The sequence below is a fragment of the Saccopteryx leptura genome, chromosome 8 (assembly GCF_036850995.1).
Source record: "Saccopteryx leptura isolate mSacLep1 chromosome 8, mSacLep1_pri_phased_curated, whole genome shotgun sequence".
In the NCBI taxonomy this organism is placed as follows: domain Eukaryota; kingdom Metazoa; phylum Chordata; class Mammalia; order Chiroptera; family Emballonuridae; genus Saccopteryx; species Saccopteryx leptura.
Genome location: NC_089510.1, coordinates 25,707,717 through 25,724,647, shown reverse-complemented (window position 1 = coordinate 25,724,647; position 16,931 = coordinate 25,707,717). Strand labels below are relative to the sequence as shown.

Here is a 16,931-nt window from a genome sequence, read left to right as displayed (position 1 = left end):
TAGTGACATATATTTTGAATATTTGAGAGAATTTTTAAAAATGACCTTCTGTTTTTTATTACTATGTTAGAGGATTTTCTGGAAAACTGAATTTTATATAAGTTCAGTTGTTATAGTAACGCTGCTTCTTTTATCAGATTGCAAGGGAGGAAATCTCTAAATTGTCTGTATAAATATTAAACCTAATGGTTTAAGAAAATAAAGAGCTGGAAAATGTAGACATTCAAACTCTGCTGATTTCTATCAAAAGAGATCTTTCCCTAAAATCTGTGAGATTTTACCTGACCTCTTTATTTTTCCAGGAGATAAGAAATTAATTACCCTGATGGTTAATGTTAAGCCAAATTCGGAGGTACCCAAAACATGGAAGACAGGAACAAGGTCCGTCAGTTACACATCAAAGCTTTATTGTCTAGCTTGGCCAAGCGGCAGCTACTCCAACAGAATTCTGAAGGAAAAAGCGAGCCGGCCCTTTGTTCTACTTAGTTTTTATAGTTTTTTAAGTGGGAAGTACAGAAGCAAAAATTGCAATTAGGAGCCCCTTACCACTATTGGCTATAGTCATATGTCCTTTAACATGATAGGACCACGTTCAATTTGCAAGCCATACATCCTTTTGGGGAAAACAAAGTTTACAAGTCAACACAATGGTAGAAAGATGTCTCTTTACATATTAAAAGGCATTCCTATATTATCTAGTGTTCATCTGCTATCTCTCTGTCCAGAGTCACACGTGTTAACCACATGCATTTACATAGGAGAGGTAGTTTCCGTGGGGACAAATGCCCGCAAATGGCTCATTGCTATAAGAAAAGGTTTATTTTGGTTTTTCTCTCCCTGTACCTGGCTAGCCATTCACCCCTTTCCCCACAGGCATGGTGGAATGTCTGGGGATCCATGTTTCCCTCCCCTTTGCATTTACAACACAATGTCAAGGGCCATCCTGACTATGCCAATCACACAGTACAGAGACTATTCTCACAATTTCTCTGCACACCTTAACCCAAATTAATAAAATGTTCTCCAAGCCTCTTAAAATATTAATATTAATTCTGTAGCCTTTGGTACTTTACAACACCTGTGGGTGAAATGACTCAGTGGCTCCTCAGTTAATGTGAGGAAAGAGCCATGTTATTTTGTCCCATCTTTTTTCTTTTTCTTTGAGATGTTGCTACCCTCAAAAGTTTTTATTCATTCAACAAGTGTTTAATATTTTTAATGTGATGAATACTGTACTAATTATTGGGAATACAATAGTGAGTAAATTGAACAAAAATCCTACTCTTCATAAAATTTATACTAGGTAGAATTAGAAAAACAATGACATAATAAATAAGTGAAGTATAAAGTATGTGATTAATGAGTGCAATGGAGTAAAATAAAGCAAGGAAAGTTTTGGATTTATAGGCACATTGGTAGCTATTTTAAATGTGGTTGTTAGGAAAGTGTCTACTGAGAAAGTGATATTAGAGCCAAAAGTTTAAGGGGAGGAAGGAAGTCATACATAAAACTATGGGAAGAATCTTCCAGGTGAGGAACAATCACAAAGCCCTTGGAATGGAATTCCTACCTGGGAAAGGAAAACCAAGAGGGTCTGAGTAGATGATGGAAAAGTTCCAGGGTTCTGGGGACTTGAGGGCTGAGAACCACTGTAGATTCTTTGCCTTGTGCACAAAATAATTTAAAATCAAACCCAGCATAGAGTTCAAAGTGAAAGAGAGGTTATTAGTAAATGCTGTGGAATGGAGAGACAGCTACTTTACAACCACAGCAACACCTCCCTGAGATTTACTTCTTTTATTAAGGCTCATAAAATTGAGGCACTGGGGCATTCGATAAGGGACAGGGATATCCACCATTTTTTGGGAGTAAGTATGAAGAATTCTCAGAAAAGTACGGTCTGTTGGTCATTTTGTATCCTTATCTGGGCTTCCCAGTTCCAATCATGGCAGTGTGAGATGTGTCTTTAAAATGTTAACATCTTGCCTTGGTTGGATAGTTCAGCATTGTCTGGAAAACGCAGAGGTTGCTGTGTTTGATTCCCAGAAATAGTCTGATGTCATTGTCTCTCTCTTTCCCTTCCTCTCTTGCTGAAATCAACAAATTTAGATAAATAAATAAATAAATAAATAAATAAATTTTAATGTTTTACAATGAGAGTATAATGAGGCCAAGGGTCACCCTAAGGTGGAATTAATCATTATCCACCTTAGGGAGGATCAAGCTGGTCTTTTGCCAATTCTAAAGCATACAGATCTTTGGGACTTGGTCTTATCTTTGTGATAATTCTTATTGCTCTTATTGGTTACAGCCCTTTCACAACATATCCTATCTCAAGGCATTCTATTCCTTTTTTTCTATGTCATTACATTTTAAGAGATTGGATTCCACACAATAAGCATGGAGTTCAGAAGTAGTTGCAATGGCCCATGTTTGTCATCAAAATGATTAGAGGTTTAGTAAATGTTGTGATTCAGTAGTAAAAATATGTATGCTGCTTTTTGGTTAAGGCACGTTTCTCTTTCAATAATTAGTGTAATATTTGATTTTTTATCTGCTATTGCATATTCTTCAATCAGATTTTAACAGAAGCACAAAAATGAGTTTTATTTTATTGGTTCACGTAAGTTCAAACACTTTTAATTATTCAGTAATCTGGACAAATGAATGTAATATAATGGTTCCCTCAGAGCTAACTAGTAAATATTTATTTTTATAATATGTAATTTAATGACACAAAAATATTTAAGACAAGTAATTTTTATTTTATAATTTTATTTTATTTTATTTGTTTTCTCTCCCTCCTCTCTTCTATATCTTTGTGACATTTTTTCTCTTTTTCTACTTTTATAAGTATCTCCATTTATAACTTGACCAAAGTAAATGTGTTAAAGCTCTGGTAATCAGTTTATAATTTTATTTAAAAATAAGGTAATGATAAAATTTTGCTTTTTAGCATTAAACATTCTATATAATTATTTAGTATTTTATGCATAATTCAGGAAAATGGTTAAATTTTAAAAAAAACAGGTTTTGGAATAAAGGATAAATGAGTCATAATATTCATTCTGTTTGACAATAGGATAAAGATGTTATAATTAAACATGAATTTTCCAATCATTTATATATAGAAGCCAATACACTTGATCTACTCAGATATTTCTTTGGATAAATGTCTTGACAAGTAACAACATTGGCATGTGCATTTTGTTCTTGCTTCTGTTTCTGAAAGATTCTAATAGTCATACAAAGACTAATAAAAATTTGGTAAATAAGAGGTTGTGTGGCTAACAACATAGGATAATATCTTTAATTTGATCTTTCCATACATATCTTTAGTTAAATGCATTAGTCTTAAAAACGGAAACATTTTCATATTGCTCCAAGTATAAATTGCCTTGAAAGATTTTTTTATCTATGCAATCAATTATTCCATAAAATCCTTTTTCATGATTTTAACATTACTTGGGTAAAGGAAGCATAAAAGAAGTATAAAGTATATATACTTGACTTTAAGATATGTACAATTCATTTATGTAAGTCATAAATAAAGAAATAAATAAACAAGGTATTTGCTTTGACACCCTTTACATTTGAAGGTTCAAAAGTTTATTATTTTCATAGGTGTCCCCTATATCTTTATTCTTTAACTATATTGAGTTTTGAGGTAATTGAACTAGACATTTAAAAGCTTAGTACATAAGTGTGACCTTAGACTTAGATTCCAGGGTCACAATAACCAGTCAAAAAAGCATGGGTCTGAGCCCTGGGAGTTGGGTTGGTGGTAGAGTGTCAACCTGATGTCTGGAAGTCCCAGGATCAATTCTTGGTCAGGGCACACAAGAGAAGAGACCACCCCTCCCCCTTCTCTCTGTCTCTGTCTCTAGTTTCTTCCCACAGCCATGGCTCAATTGGCTCTATCGAGTTAGACTTGAGCACTGAGGATGGCTCCATGGCCTCACCTCAGGAGCTAAAAAATGGCTTCGGCTGCAAGGGAGTTACAGCCCCAGATGGCCAGAACATCACTTCCTAGTGGGCTTGCCAGGTGGATCCCTGTAGGGGTGCATATGGGAGTGTGTCTCTCTGCCTCCCTGCCTCTCACTAAAATAAAATAATAATAATAATAATAATAATAATAATAATAATAATAATATAAAGCATGGGTTCCTGTTCTGATTAAAGAACAAAGAAGATGAGCTTACACTAGCTTCTGGGTTCACAGAGCACTCTGAATGAATCCTTGCTCTTAGGTGCTTAACAGGACAGCTTCTTGGAATACCTATCATCCCCCTAAAATTCTAATATATATTTTTTCATTTTGGTTAAGATAGAGCCAGTTAAAACAGAATGTAGATATTCCTTATTTGTTCAAATTGATCATAATTCTACCCTAGTCTACTCTGTTTAAAAGTGCCATATGTTGATCTAGCCATGTGTCAAACCACTATACCCTTCAAAAATCTTACACTAAATACCATTTTCAAGACAACTACTACTAGAAGTATTGTTTCACTGAATACTCTCACTAACTGGCTTTCTTTAGTGTTCTGCTCTCTGTAAATTAAAACTGGAAGATTTAGGTCTGAATTAAACTCACTCTAATTTATTTGCATATTTTTTTACAGACATTCACTGATGCTCATCTTCTCTCTTTCCTATTAATTATGTTAGCACACTGCCACTCACAATCTTGCTTTGCAACAGTTAGAAAGAAATTTTTCATCTGAATGACATGCCTTTAAGTATACATATTAATTTAATTAACTCATTTAAAAAGTGGCACAAAATAATGTAAAACTTTCTCAGCCTTTATTATTCTAACTAAACATAATGCCTGGCATTCATAAAATATCACGAACTTTAACTACCATTTTAATTAATTATTTTTTTAAAGATTTTATCCAAAGATTTCAGAGACAGGACTGAGAGAGAATAATGTGGCAGGGAGAAAAAGCAGGAAGCATCGATTCATAATAGTTGCTTCTTGTATGTACCTTAACCAGGCAAGCCCTGGGTTTTTATCCAGTGACCTCAGCATTCAAAGTAGACAGTTTATCCACCGTGCCACCACTGGTCAGGCCCATTACTTAAATCTTACAATTATCCTATGTGATAGTTATCAATAAAGAAAGTAAATGGCCCATCTATGATCATTCTGATTAGTGATCAAAACTTAGCTTGATCCCTTGTTGTCTGATTCAGAATGAGTATTTATCAAAATAGCATGTCATTTTTTTTAAAAAGTGAAAGGTAAAAAAGCAGGAAATAAATAATAAACAATTTGCATAATTGTATAGCTAACAAGTACCTTTAATATCAACTGTTTGGTTACAATCAAAGAGGAGAAATAATTCTACACCTGCTTCAAAAACTAGAAGTAGTGCTTTAAATTCTGGTGAAAACAGGTCTCTGGTACCACCAAATAACTCATTTAGCAATGATAAAAAATATATATCTATACAGGGTCTTTTTTGTTACCAGGAGAACACCTAAAAGTAGAATGACCATACAATTTATCATTTAAAATCAGTCACTTTTGAGAGTGTAAAGGAGTATTATAAACACTTACTGAAAAACAACAGGTATAAATTGGGACTCTCCCAGGCAAACCAGAATGTATATGTTCATCCTATTATTAATTAAACCTTTTCTAAGTCTTAAACTCTGGGTTGTTAGTTAAAACTATTTTATTCACTATACCCTCTATTAACTTGAATTATACTCTCTTCAACTGACCCCTCAACATAAAACAAAGCCACGTTTAACAGCTTCAGGCCTTTTACCTCTTTTCTCTCTCTAGTATATGGTTGTTGAATGTTTTGATCTCAAGATCCCTTTACACTCTAAATGTTATTGAGAATCCCAAAGTGATTTAGTTTAAATGAATTATGTCTACTAACATTTATCATATTGAAAAATAAAAAAGAATTTTAAAATAATTACTTATTTACTCATTAAAAATAAAGGTAAACTATTTACATGAAAACGCTCTTATTTTGTTTAAAAAATAATTTTATTTACCAAGTTTTTTTATTAAAAATGAGAATAGTGAGGTTGATTTATATGTCTTTATTTAAGATATAGCTTAGTAGAAAATAGTTTTTCATGTTTACTTACGCATTCAATCTAATGTGATGTGTCAGTTGATAAAAATATAAAGAGAAAACCCATCATCATAAAGATATATAGTTTGAAAAAGAACTTATATACGAAGTCTTCCCAGATCATTGTAGATACTTTCTGATATTACACAAAAACATACTAAAAGGTAATTTGTTACCATAGCTTATCTGAAACCATATGAATAAAATTTTCATACCTTCTTACATTAAAATAAATTGGTATATTTTAACTTTGAGCAGATAATTTACATTATTTGGTAATATTATACAATGGTCTTTCAGAAAGTTCTGCTTCACTGAGTTACATAGATCTTCCACATACTACATATTTTATGATATGGTATCAAAAATACATTTTTTAAAAAAAGAATCACAAATAGACTGACCAAACAGTGGCACAGTAGATAAAGCTTTGGCCTGGGATGCAGAGGTCCCAGGTTCAAAACCCTGGGGTTCCCAGGTTGAGTGTGGGTTCTTTTGGTTTGAGCACAAGCTCACCAGTTTGAGCACAAGGTGGCTGGCTTGAGTGTGGGATCATAGACATGACCCAATGGTCACTGGCTTGAAGCCCAAGGTCAATGGTTGAGCCCAAGGTTGCTGGCTTGAGCAAAGGGTCACTTGCTCTGCTGTAGCCCCCTGGTCAAGGCACACATAGGAACACAATCAATGAACAACTAAGGTGCTGCAACTACGAGTTTATGCCTCTCTTCACTCTCCCTTCCTGTCTTACTGTCCCTCTCTCTATTTCTCTCTCTGTCTCTCTTGCTAAAAAAAAAAAAAAAAAAAAAAAAAATCACAAACACTTTTATTAAGTCTTTAAATGTTGGCTGTTATGCTAATAGTGGTAGATACAAGCTTTCCAGAGATCCAATTTTCACTTGAAACCTATACATTGTTTATTGCCAATAAAAGTCATTTTTTAAGCAACAAGATTATTTCCTTCAAATTCCAGAAAAAAAAATATTTGTCTAATACTCAAGTCTGAAATAAAATTTATTTAATTATCATTTCTTCTTATTATTTTTATTTTTATTTTTTTTGTATATTTCTGAAGCTGGAAATGGGGAGAGACAGTCAGACTCCCGCATGCGCCCGACCGGGATCCACCTGGCATGCCCACTAGGGGGCGATGCTCTGCCCCTCCGGGGTATTGCTCTGCCGCGACCAGAGCCACTCTAGCGCCTGGGGCAGAGGCCAAGGAGCCATCCCCAGCGCCCGGGCCATCTTTGCTCCAATGGAGCCTCAGCTGCGGGAGGGGAAGAGAGAGACAGAGAGGAAGGAGGGGGGGAGTGGAGAAGCAAATGGGCGCTTCTCCTATGTGCCCTGGCCAGGATTTGAACCCGGGTCCCCCACACGCCAGGCTGACGCTCTACCGCTGAGCCAACCGGCCAGGGCCATCATTTCTTCTTTCAAGTGAAAATGGCATTTCATGGGAAACTACAAAAACTAATACATCTGAAAACACAAATTACATTGGGGAACAATTTTTTTTTATTTCCTGTTGCATGAAGTTTTAGAACTGCTCCTATATTTTTCCGCATCGCCAATTCCAAATCTGAAATCTGTTTTTTGGTGCATGCTCTAGTTTTTATGCAATTTTAATTTCTTTTTGCTACAGTTAATCACATGCATTGGTTTTTAAATTGGAGTGAAAGGGCAACGACTCTTGGATTGAACATAACCACAAGGCAATTAATGTTTTACAGACATCACTTTTACATAATTGTAGTTGTTCTTAAATATAAAAAATATTATCTGATAAAAAAAACACCCTCTTATTTTGTTTTAAGATTGAATCATGGCTTCTTTGAGTAAGTGTAAATGTAAGAATAGTCCTGACATCATCTGTTATATATGTGGCTGTTACACACTTCAATGTCAAAGGCGCAATATTTCACCATTTGTGACACGTGCATATATTGCTTATTTTCAAGTTCCCTTTGGTGATCAAGACAAGAATTGGGTACCTCATATTGTGTGTCATAATTGTGAGGAAATGCTTTGTGACTGGACAAAAGGAAAACGCAAAGGAATGCCTTTTGGTATTCCCATGGTTTGGCGTGAACCTAAGGACCACAGCAGTGACTGTTATTTCTGTCTGATCCATGCAAAGGGCATCGGCAAGAAAAAAAGGCATATGATTGCATTTCTTAATATTCCTTCAGCAATACAACCTATCCCACACTCTGAGACACTCCCAGTTCCAGTTTTCAATGGACGAAGAAGGTGAACATGGTGATCAAGTATATTTTGATAAGATGCATGAGGAAATGGTTGTAGAATCTAAAGGGTCTTCTTCTGATGCCAAGCAGTCATGAAATCCTCAGCAGTTTAGCCAACCCGAAGTGAATGACTTAGTAAGAGATTTGGGCCTATCAAAGAAAGCAGCTAAGTTATTAGCCTCCAGGCTTCATGAAAAGAATGTACTTCACCAATCAGCTAAAGTATCCCATTTCAGGAAATGTGAACATATTTTTGTGGACTTTTTTTCTGAAGACAAACACTTTGTTTACTGTCATGATATCAGTAGTCTTCTCAGCCAGCTAGGTGTTACCACTTACAGTTCAACAGAATGGCGGCTATTTCTTGACAGTTCTAATAGGAATCTGAAATGTGTTCTTCTACACAACAGTAATGTTTATACAGCAGTTCCAATAGGTTATTCTACTCATCTGAGAGAAGATTATAATGACATAAAAATTGTCCTCGACTTACTAAAGTATGAGGAGCATAACTGGATCATTTGTGTGGATCTTAAAATGGAAAATTTCCTGCTAGCACAACAGAGAGGTTTCACAAAGTATCCTTGCTTTCTGTGTTTGTGGGACAGCCGAGCTCGGGAGAAAAACTGGACACTGAAGGAGTGGCCGAAACGTGAAGCTCTGGAAGTAGGGATGCAAAATATTGTGAATGAACCTGTAGTTAATCAAGGCAGAATCATTTTTCCCCCACTTCACATCAAATTTGGCTTAATGAAGCAGTTTGTTCAGGCTTTAAATAGAGAAAGTGAATGCTTTCAACATATTATTTCTGCTTTTCCTGCCTTGTCTTTCAAGAAGATAAAAGCAGGTGTATTCAGCGGACCTCAAATTTGAACCCTCATATGTGATGAAAAACTTTCCAGGAAGATGAATAAGGAGGAGAAAGCAGCATGGCAGTTTTTTGTGGCAGTTACAAAGAACTTCCTTGGCAACAAAAAAGCAGAAAATTATAAACTTTAGGTTCAAAAAATGCTGTTGGCTTTCCGCGACATTGGATGTAACATTAGCGTTAAGATTCACTTCCTAAAGAGTCACCTTGATAAGTTTCCCGAAAACCTTGGAGCTGTTAGTGATGAGTGGACTACTGCTGGAGCATCAAACATGATTGTCCTCTACAAGTAAGTACACAAACGCAAGAGCTACAAACACAAATTTTCGTCTGAATAGAATTTAAATAAGTTTTGCGCAAATTTTATGATTAAAATAAGTATTTTAATATGTTTTATTTTGAAATTGTAGGCAAATTCTGATGCAATCATACCTTTTAGTGTATTAGTATATTTACTGCATTATATAAATTATTATATTTTCACAAAGATGATGCCCAAGAAGACATTCTACTGCATTGTTAAACTAAATGTTGAAAAATTTTACAATAAGATGAAAACCTAAAATCTTGAATTGCAAAAAACTGTAGCTTACAAGAGAAAAAACTAATGTCAGATTTGAGATCAACACACTCGAATTAGGTAAGAACAAGTGTTTTTGTGGATGCAACAAAAATTTAATTCCCCAGTGTTATCAAACAGATAATATATTCCCTCTAGATAATCATTTCATTTTATAATACAGTAGAACTGTTTCATTTGTATTTCATATTTTGTTACACAGAATATTAAAAATAGATGTAGTCAGGTTAAGATTTAATAAGACTAATGTATTCATCACTTCATAAAAATATTCTTAGGTGAAACTTTTTTTTTTTACTGTCTGTATATGACATAAAGAATACAATGACTACTAGGATATCACCTGGATTTGTTTAATGTCACCAACAATTTAATCCACCATTGTTTGTGTCTAATCAAGGAAAATATCAACATAGTATTAAAGGCAAATAACATCTCATCATTATTTTGATAATAGTTTTTAACCTAATTCTCTAGAACTTTGATTCCATTCTCTACTTACTGAATTAGAAATTCTGGAATAATATCAATTTTTTATCGAGTTCAGAGTTGCTGGTTATGAGCACTGTTGTTTGAGAACCAGTGCTCTAATTTTTCCCAAAAGAGTGAAGTTTAATAAAAAACTTTTAAAGTCAGAGTGCTCCATTCAGCCTTTCTCTTACTTTTCCTATTTTGCTATTTCTTATCCACCTCTATAACGGATCACTAACATAGTTTTGTCTACCTATCTTTGGCATTCAAATTAACAATACATCTAATCTATTCAACAAATTCCTCATAATGTGCCTATAATTGTTAGTATCTTCTGCTTATTTCTCTAGCTGTAGTGTAGGATGATATTTTCTTGTTCTAATGTGCTGCTATTTTGGAAGTGACATAAAGAAGCAAACAAGAGAGCAGGGATGGTAGAATTTTTTTTAAATTATCGTGTTTTTTCTTTATCCCAGGTTCCCTAGACGTTAGAGGCAAGCTAGTAGGAAGCTGAACTGAAAATGGTTCAGACATAAATTCTCACCGCTTATGAAACTGAGTGATGTTTTAGGTGCTGAGTGTGTAATCTTGGCAGACATCACCCTGACAAGGTACAAGGGTATTTGAATTTTGATGTGTGTGTGTTTGTGTGTGTGTTTTTTCCTTCTTCAAGGGTTTATTTTTTTATGTTAATTGGGTGTTATCAGAATACATGTTTTCTCCCAAGAGGTTTCTATGTACTATATAATAAAATATATCTATGGACAGTATTTCTCTGTTTCTAAATAACTTAAGCTAATTCTACCTACAATATACCAAAGCAGTTACATTTCTAGACTAGTAAAATCTAATCTTATTAAACTTCCCATCTCTGACATTCTTGATTAATATTCTAAGAAATACTCTTTTTATGTCTCTATCTTTGATTATCCCCATATTTTTTATGCTACACACACACACACACACACACACACACACACACATACACACATACAAAAGAATTACCTGCCAATACTTCCACTGACCTTGCTACACAGAGATTTACCTTTTTTGAGGCCATTTTCCTACTCATTTTTGATTATTTCTTTGTGATCATCATGGTTAACAAACTGATATGCCCTCAATCTCTTTACTATAATTTCCATCTTCTTACTTCCTTAATACTTACCTTTTTTTCCCTCTGTTGCTTCATGGCCTCTTTCTATCTTTATATTCCCAGACACATTTATACCCAGGCTTTTAAAAACAATCCAAGTTTTTATGTTAAGTCAAATAATTTCTCTTAATTTTTAGAACCATATACCCTACTATAATATTCAACACTCTGGTAACCATTACCTTCAAAGAATAGTTGAACCTTGCAATAATCAGACTGGGGTTGATGTTATTCATTTATTTATTTGTTCATTTAGCAAGAATATATTAAATTCTTACTTTTAACTCTGTCCTATGCTGGACAGTGTGGAAATAGGACTTTTTTCACTCTGCACTCATGGGCTTAGTGTAAGAGGCAATCAATGAACAAATAAAAGTGACACAACTATGAGTTGTGTCATCTCTGTCCCTTCCTCCCTCTCTCAAATAAAACAAAACAAAACCCAGGTAGCAGCCAGATGAATAGCAAATGTGTAACCACAGGTAGCTTAAGCTGTCATTGTCATATCACGAGTGTGTTTCTATCCTTATACTTACTAAGTTGTATTTGTTTGCTTCCATTTCTGTCCCCATGACAGAGAATGCACCTTAATTTTTTTAATCCCTGTGTGGCACAAAACATGACACATATCAGGCATCCAGTTAAATTTTTATAATTAACTAGTGACTTTTGGTGTTTTGTGCCAGCTTTTACTAGAATAGATAATATCTAAACCTGTGTCTCATTACCTCAGTTGACTTTTTTTAATGATGTGGTACTACCTACATATAATAGAATGCTGATCAAAAAAATATATGACATAAGTCTCAGCCTTCTATTTGGCTTTTAAATGAAGGTTCACCAACTTATACCAGTAGATGAATGTGGAAGATGTTGCATTTGTGGATTTTCATATAATCTTTTCTATGCCTCTGAATTAATTATTTATGAAATGACTGAGTCACAAGCAAGATGAAATTTATACCCCAAAGGAAAATTTTATTATTGACTGAAGACCATTATCTTGTAATAAAAATCTAAAATGTAAAAATTACATTACAGTGATATTTTTTATCACATTTTTAGATGCATTTGTAAACATTTAGGAATATAATGTTCTTCAGTATTTTGAATAAATTTCTTTATTCTTTACCTGATTTCATAAATGGCTTTCATTTATTCTTTGTCATGTACCTTTGGCTTGTGGTGATATTTATGATGAGTCAATCAGCAAAGGTGACAGACTGAATTGATTTATGCCAGATGGATCTATTACCTTCTCATATAAATGGCATGAACTCCACAAATCTAACTTCTCTAGGCATTACCCAGCTTTAATGAAAGTAGAGAGTTTACCCAAGAGAAGTGAGCAATACAATTTCTCTCTGTTTCTTTATCCTATAAAGAGGAAGAGGAGTTTTAAAACATAGTTGACACAATTTGTCATCATTTTGTAGTTGCCACTTCTTTTGTATGGTGTACACATTAAAAATTTTGAAATTTATAAATATTTTACAGAATTACTACTGTTAAGAGATTCTGGCTGACCAGGCAGTAGTGCAGTGGATAGAGCATTGTACAGTGACACAGAAAACCCAGGTTTGAAACTCCAAGGTTGCGGCTTGAGCGCGGGCTCATCTGGCTTGAGCACCGGTTTATCAGCTTAAGTGCGGGGTTGCTGGCTGGAGCATTGAATCATAGACATGACCCCTTTGTCACTGACTTGAACTCAAAGGTCACTGGCCTGAAGCCCAAGGTTGTGGGCTTGAGCCTAAGGTCGCTGGCTTGAGCAAGGGGTCACTGGCTCAGCTGTAGTCCCCAAGTCAAGTCACATATGAGAAAGCAATCAATGACCAACTAAAGTGCCACATCAAAGAACTGATGCTTCTAATCTCTCTCCTTTTCTGTCTGTCTGTCCCTCTGTCCCTCTGTCTCACACACACACACACACACACACACACACACACACACACACACACACATTCTCAGACCTTAGTCAACAGACATGAATAAGATGACTAAGTTATTATGTAACCACTTTCTACAAGGTGTTGAAGTTAGAAATTTACAATTTTATTTATTCTTCACAAATTTACTATTAAAATGGTCATATCATTTATAATTTAAAGAAACCTAGATATTGCAGAAGTTCCTCACAGTTATATCACAGAGAAGGACTGAAACAAGGATTTATACCTTTATTCTAGAGTCTAAGCTTTTAAACACTAAACTACATCATCTCTCATTTATTACAGTCAGAAAACTGTGTATATAAATATACATCACAAAAATATTTTACTTTTAATTGAAAAGGGTACAAATGCAATTTATTATGAGCCTGATTAATCACTGGAATAATAAAAGAAATGTGGGTATTAGTTGCAAAAGCAACGTTAGGAAAATATTGAACTAATCAAGGTAAGAGTTGAGAAGAAAGTGGTATAAGACAATGAAGCCATATAAAAGTTAATTGAAAATAAGACTCAAAAAGATGCTGATTCTTTTGATAAAACAATATGACTTGTTATATTTAATTTTGTTTTCTGTTTAAGAAATGTAAGAATGGAAAATAATTAAACTGATGTTTAATCATGAATGTCATTATCAGAAATCTCTTCCTCATAGCTGTGTCTAATAAATCTGTTAAAAGAGAAAAATAGAGACCAGTCTGACTCAGGAATCTTAGGAGATATTATTCACAGCATGTTGCAAAGTGTTCCTGTTCACGTAAATATTATAGTGGGCTCTTTTCATTATTAAAATATCATTTTGTGTTCCAAAACTACTCATTAGCATCTTATTATAAGAACTTATTGGCTCTAAAAGTTTCAGGAATTTAAATTTAACTCTAATTATGTTACAAAGGAAAAACTTCTGATGTTTGTTTTGGGGGTTTGGAATTCTGAGTCATTTTCTAGAACTTCTTAAATGAGCACAACTTATATATCACTGAACAAAATGCCCCATGTTGTCATTCCACTTTTAAATCTTTCTGAATTTCCTTAATTTTAGCATGTATAACAATCACATTATGAAATTTAAGCTCTGTCTTTTTATAGAGATTTATATATGGTAACATAAATGACAAGCATGTTTCCAGACCAGAGCTGTCACATAGGACTACAAGATTGCGCAATCATTACTACAGGAAATACCACTCACAGCACCATCTCTGAGATGGTTCAATCCCAGACCCAGTATTGTTTAATGTATAATTTTTTTTATTTAGAAAATTAAATTTAATGGAGTGACATTGATCAATATTAGTACATAAGATAATGGTAAACATTTCTATAACATTTGAATTGTTAATCATGTTGTGTGCCCATCGCCGAAAGTCAAATCATTTTTCATAACCACATATTTGCCCTTCTGTTTTCTTCTACCTCATAGTCCTTTCCCCCTGGTAACTACCTCACTTTTATCTGTGCCCATGAGTCTCATATTTATATCCCATTTATGTGTGAAATCACATAGTTCTTAGCTTTTTCTGATTTACTATTTCACTTAGTATAATGTTCTCAAGGCCTATAGGACCAATAGTTGTGGCCGTCACAGTCAGGCAAATGCAGGTTCTCCTGTAATTTGGACAGACAGTAGAGAAACAGTGGAGCCGAAAACTGGTGGGCCATTTCTTTATTCTAGTCTCACACCTGGCCAGTGAGTAAATACACAAACACACTGGGCTCCAAAACCCCCTCATTCAGTGTGCACAACGCTACTGACACATCCAGGTTTTCTTAGAATCAAAGGCCCCCACCAGTCTGTTTCCTCTCTGGTTCCCCATCTCCTTCTCTCTTCTCATCTCTGCACAAAATGGCTTATCCTTCAGCACCCCACTATTTTGGCTGGTTCTCTGCAAAAACGTGGCTGCCTCTTCTTCCTTCTCCTTCTTCTTAACACTCTTTGGTGCAAAGCCCCTCTTCCAGAACAGATGAGTATAACAAACCCCCTTCCCAAGCAGGAAGGTAATTAGCCGTTTTACCCAGGCAGCATCATCCATGTCGGCAGCACCATTTTTAAACAATAAAAGTGAGCAAAATCAAATGACACAAATTTTACAAACTTATTTGCCCAACAAGACCTATCCTTTATTGACATTAGCTTAAAGCCTTAAGAATAAAGATCCAGTTAGGAAAATTCAAACTTGGAGAAAAGAAGAAAAAAAATGACATATTTAACATGCATTACATATCAAATTTTAATTCTTTTAATTTTTTAAGGGTTTGCAATGAAACTTGGTCTCTTTAACACTGATTTTGTAAAACTAAACTTTCATTCATGGGCATAGACTTATATAAATCTTTAATTGTCAGAGTGTCCAAGATATCTGCACAGATTAATTTACAAAAAAATAAGCGAAGTGATATTTTATGTTACAAGATGCGGTGATACTTCTGAGTGTGTTTTATTTCAATAACTGAAACAATAAGTAATAGTTCCCTTTCATTTTTGTGCCCTTCATATAGTTCTAATGAGTAATAAAAAGTGTTTTTACATTTGATCAAAGAAATATTAAAATGCCCTGAAAGGTTGGCTCAGTGGTAGAGCATCTGCTCCGCATGTGGAAGTCCTGGGTTCGATTCCCAGTCAGGGCACACAGGAGAAGCTCCGATCCAATTCTCCACCCCTCCCCCTCTCATTTCTCTCTATCTATCTCTTTCCCTCCTGCAGCCAAGGCTCCATTGGAGCAAAATTGGCCTGAGAACTGAGGATGGCTTCATGGCCTCTGCCTCAGGTGTTAGAATGGTTCTGGTTGCAACAAAGCAACAGTCCAGATGGCCTGAGAATGGCCCCCTAGTGGGCATGCTGGGTGGATCCTGGTCAGGCACATGCAGGATTCTGTCTCTCTGCCTCCTCGATTCTCACTTCAGAAAAAAAAAACCACAAAAAAATTGAAATAATAATAATTGGCATTTTTATTTAAAATCCATAGAAGAGAGTGAACAAATACAAAAAGCAGGTTTGGAAAAAAGCTACCTTTAAACTTTGAAAGAAAAATATAAATTATCTCGAGTTATATTAATCATTTACAAAATGCTTTAATAAAAAAGCAAACCCTGTTTCTTAGTTTTCAAGAGGAATATAAATCTTAAACATTACTTTCTTTTTATTCATTTGAGTCAAAGTATAAATCATTCTAATGGTTAGTTAAATAAGACCATAATTACATTACATTTGAATTTGCATCTATAAACCATTCTTTTATGCCCTTACACTAATGTCTATTTAATGCTTGGTTGTTCATTGTTACTATTTTACCTGAGAACATGAGATTAGTATTGTAAGGGTCATTTTAGTCTAATGTAAAATAGTTTTAATAATGTGCGTGATGGGATTTATTAATTTTATTTGAATAAATATAATTTAAAGACAACACATTATAAACCATTATTACAAGATGAAAAAGTGTTATGTAGTTAATCATATTGGCATTACATTTTTTCTTAATTCTTTTACATTTCTATGATTAAAAGGTAGGAATTCATATAGAAAACAAATATCAAATTAAGGCAATTTTGGTTTTGAAAAA

General features: G+C 34.4%; 1 non-coding gene across 1 annotated transcript; it reads left to right on the top strand.

The window, feature by feature from the left end:
- The first annotated feature begins 15,920 nt into the window (after positions 1 to 15,920).
- TRNAA-CGC (transfer RNA alanine (anticodon CGC)) lies at positions 15,921 to 15,996 on the top strand. The gene has a single exon. It is a non-coding gene; the product is annotated as a tRNA-Ala (tRNA).
- Positions 15,997 to 16,931: the final 935 nt, after the last annotated feature.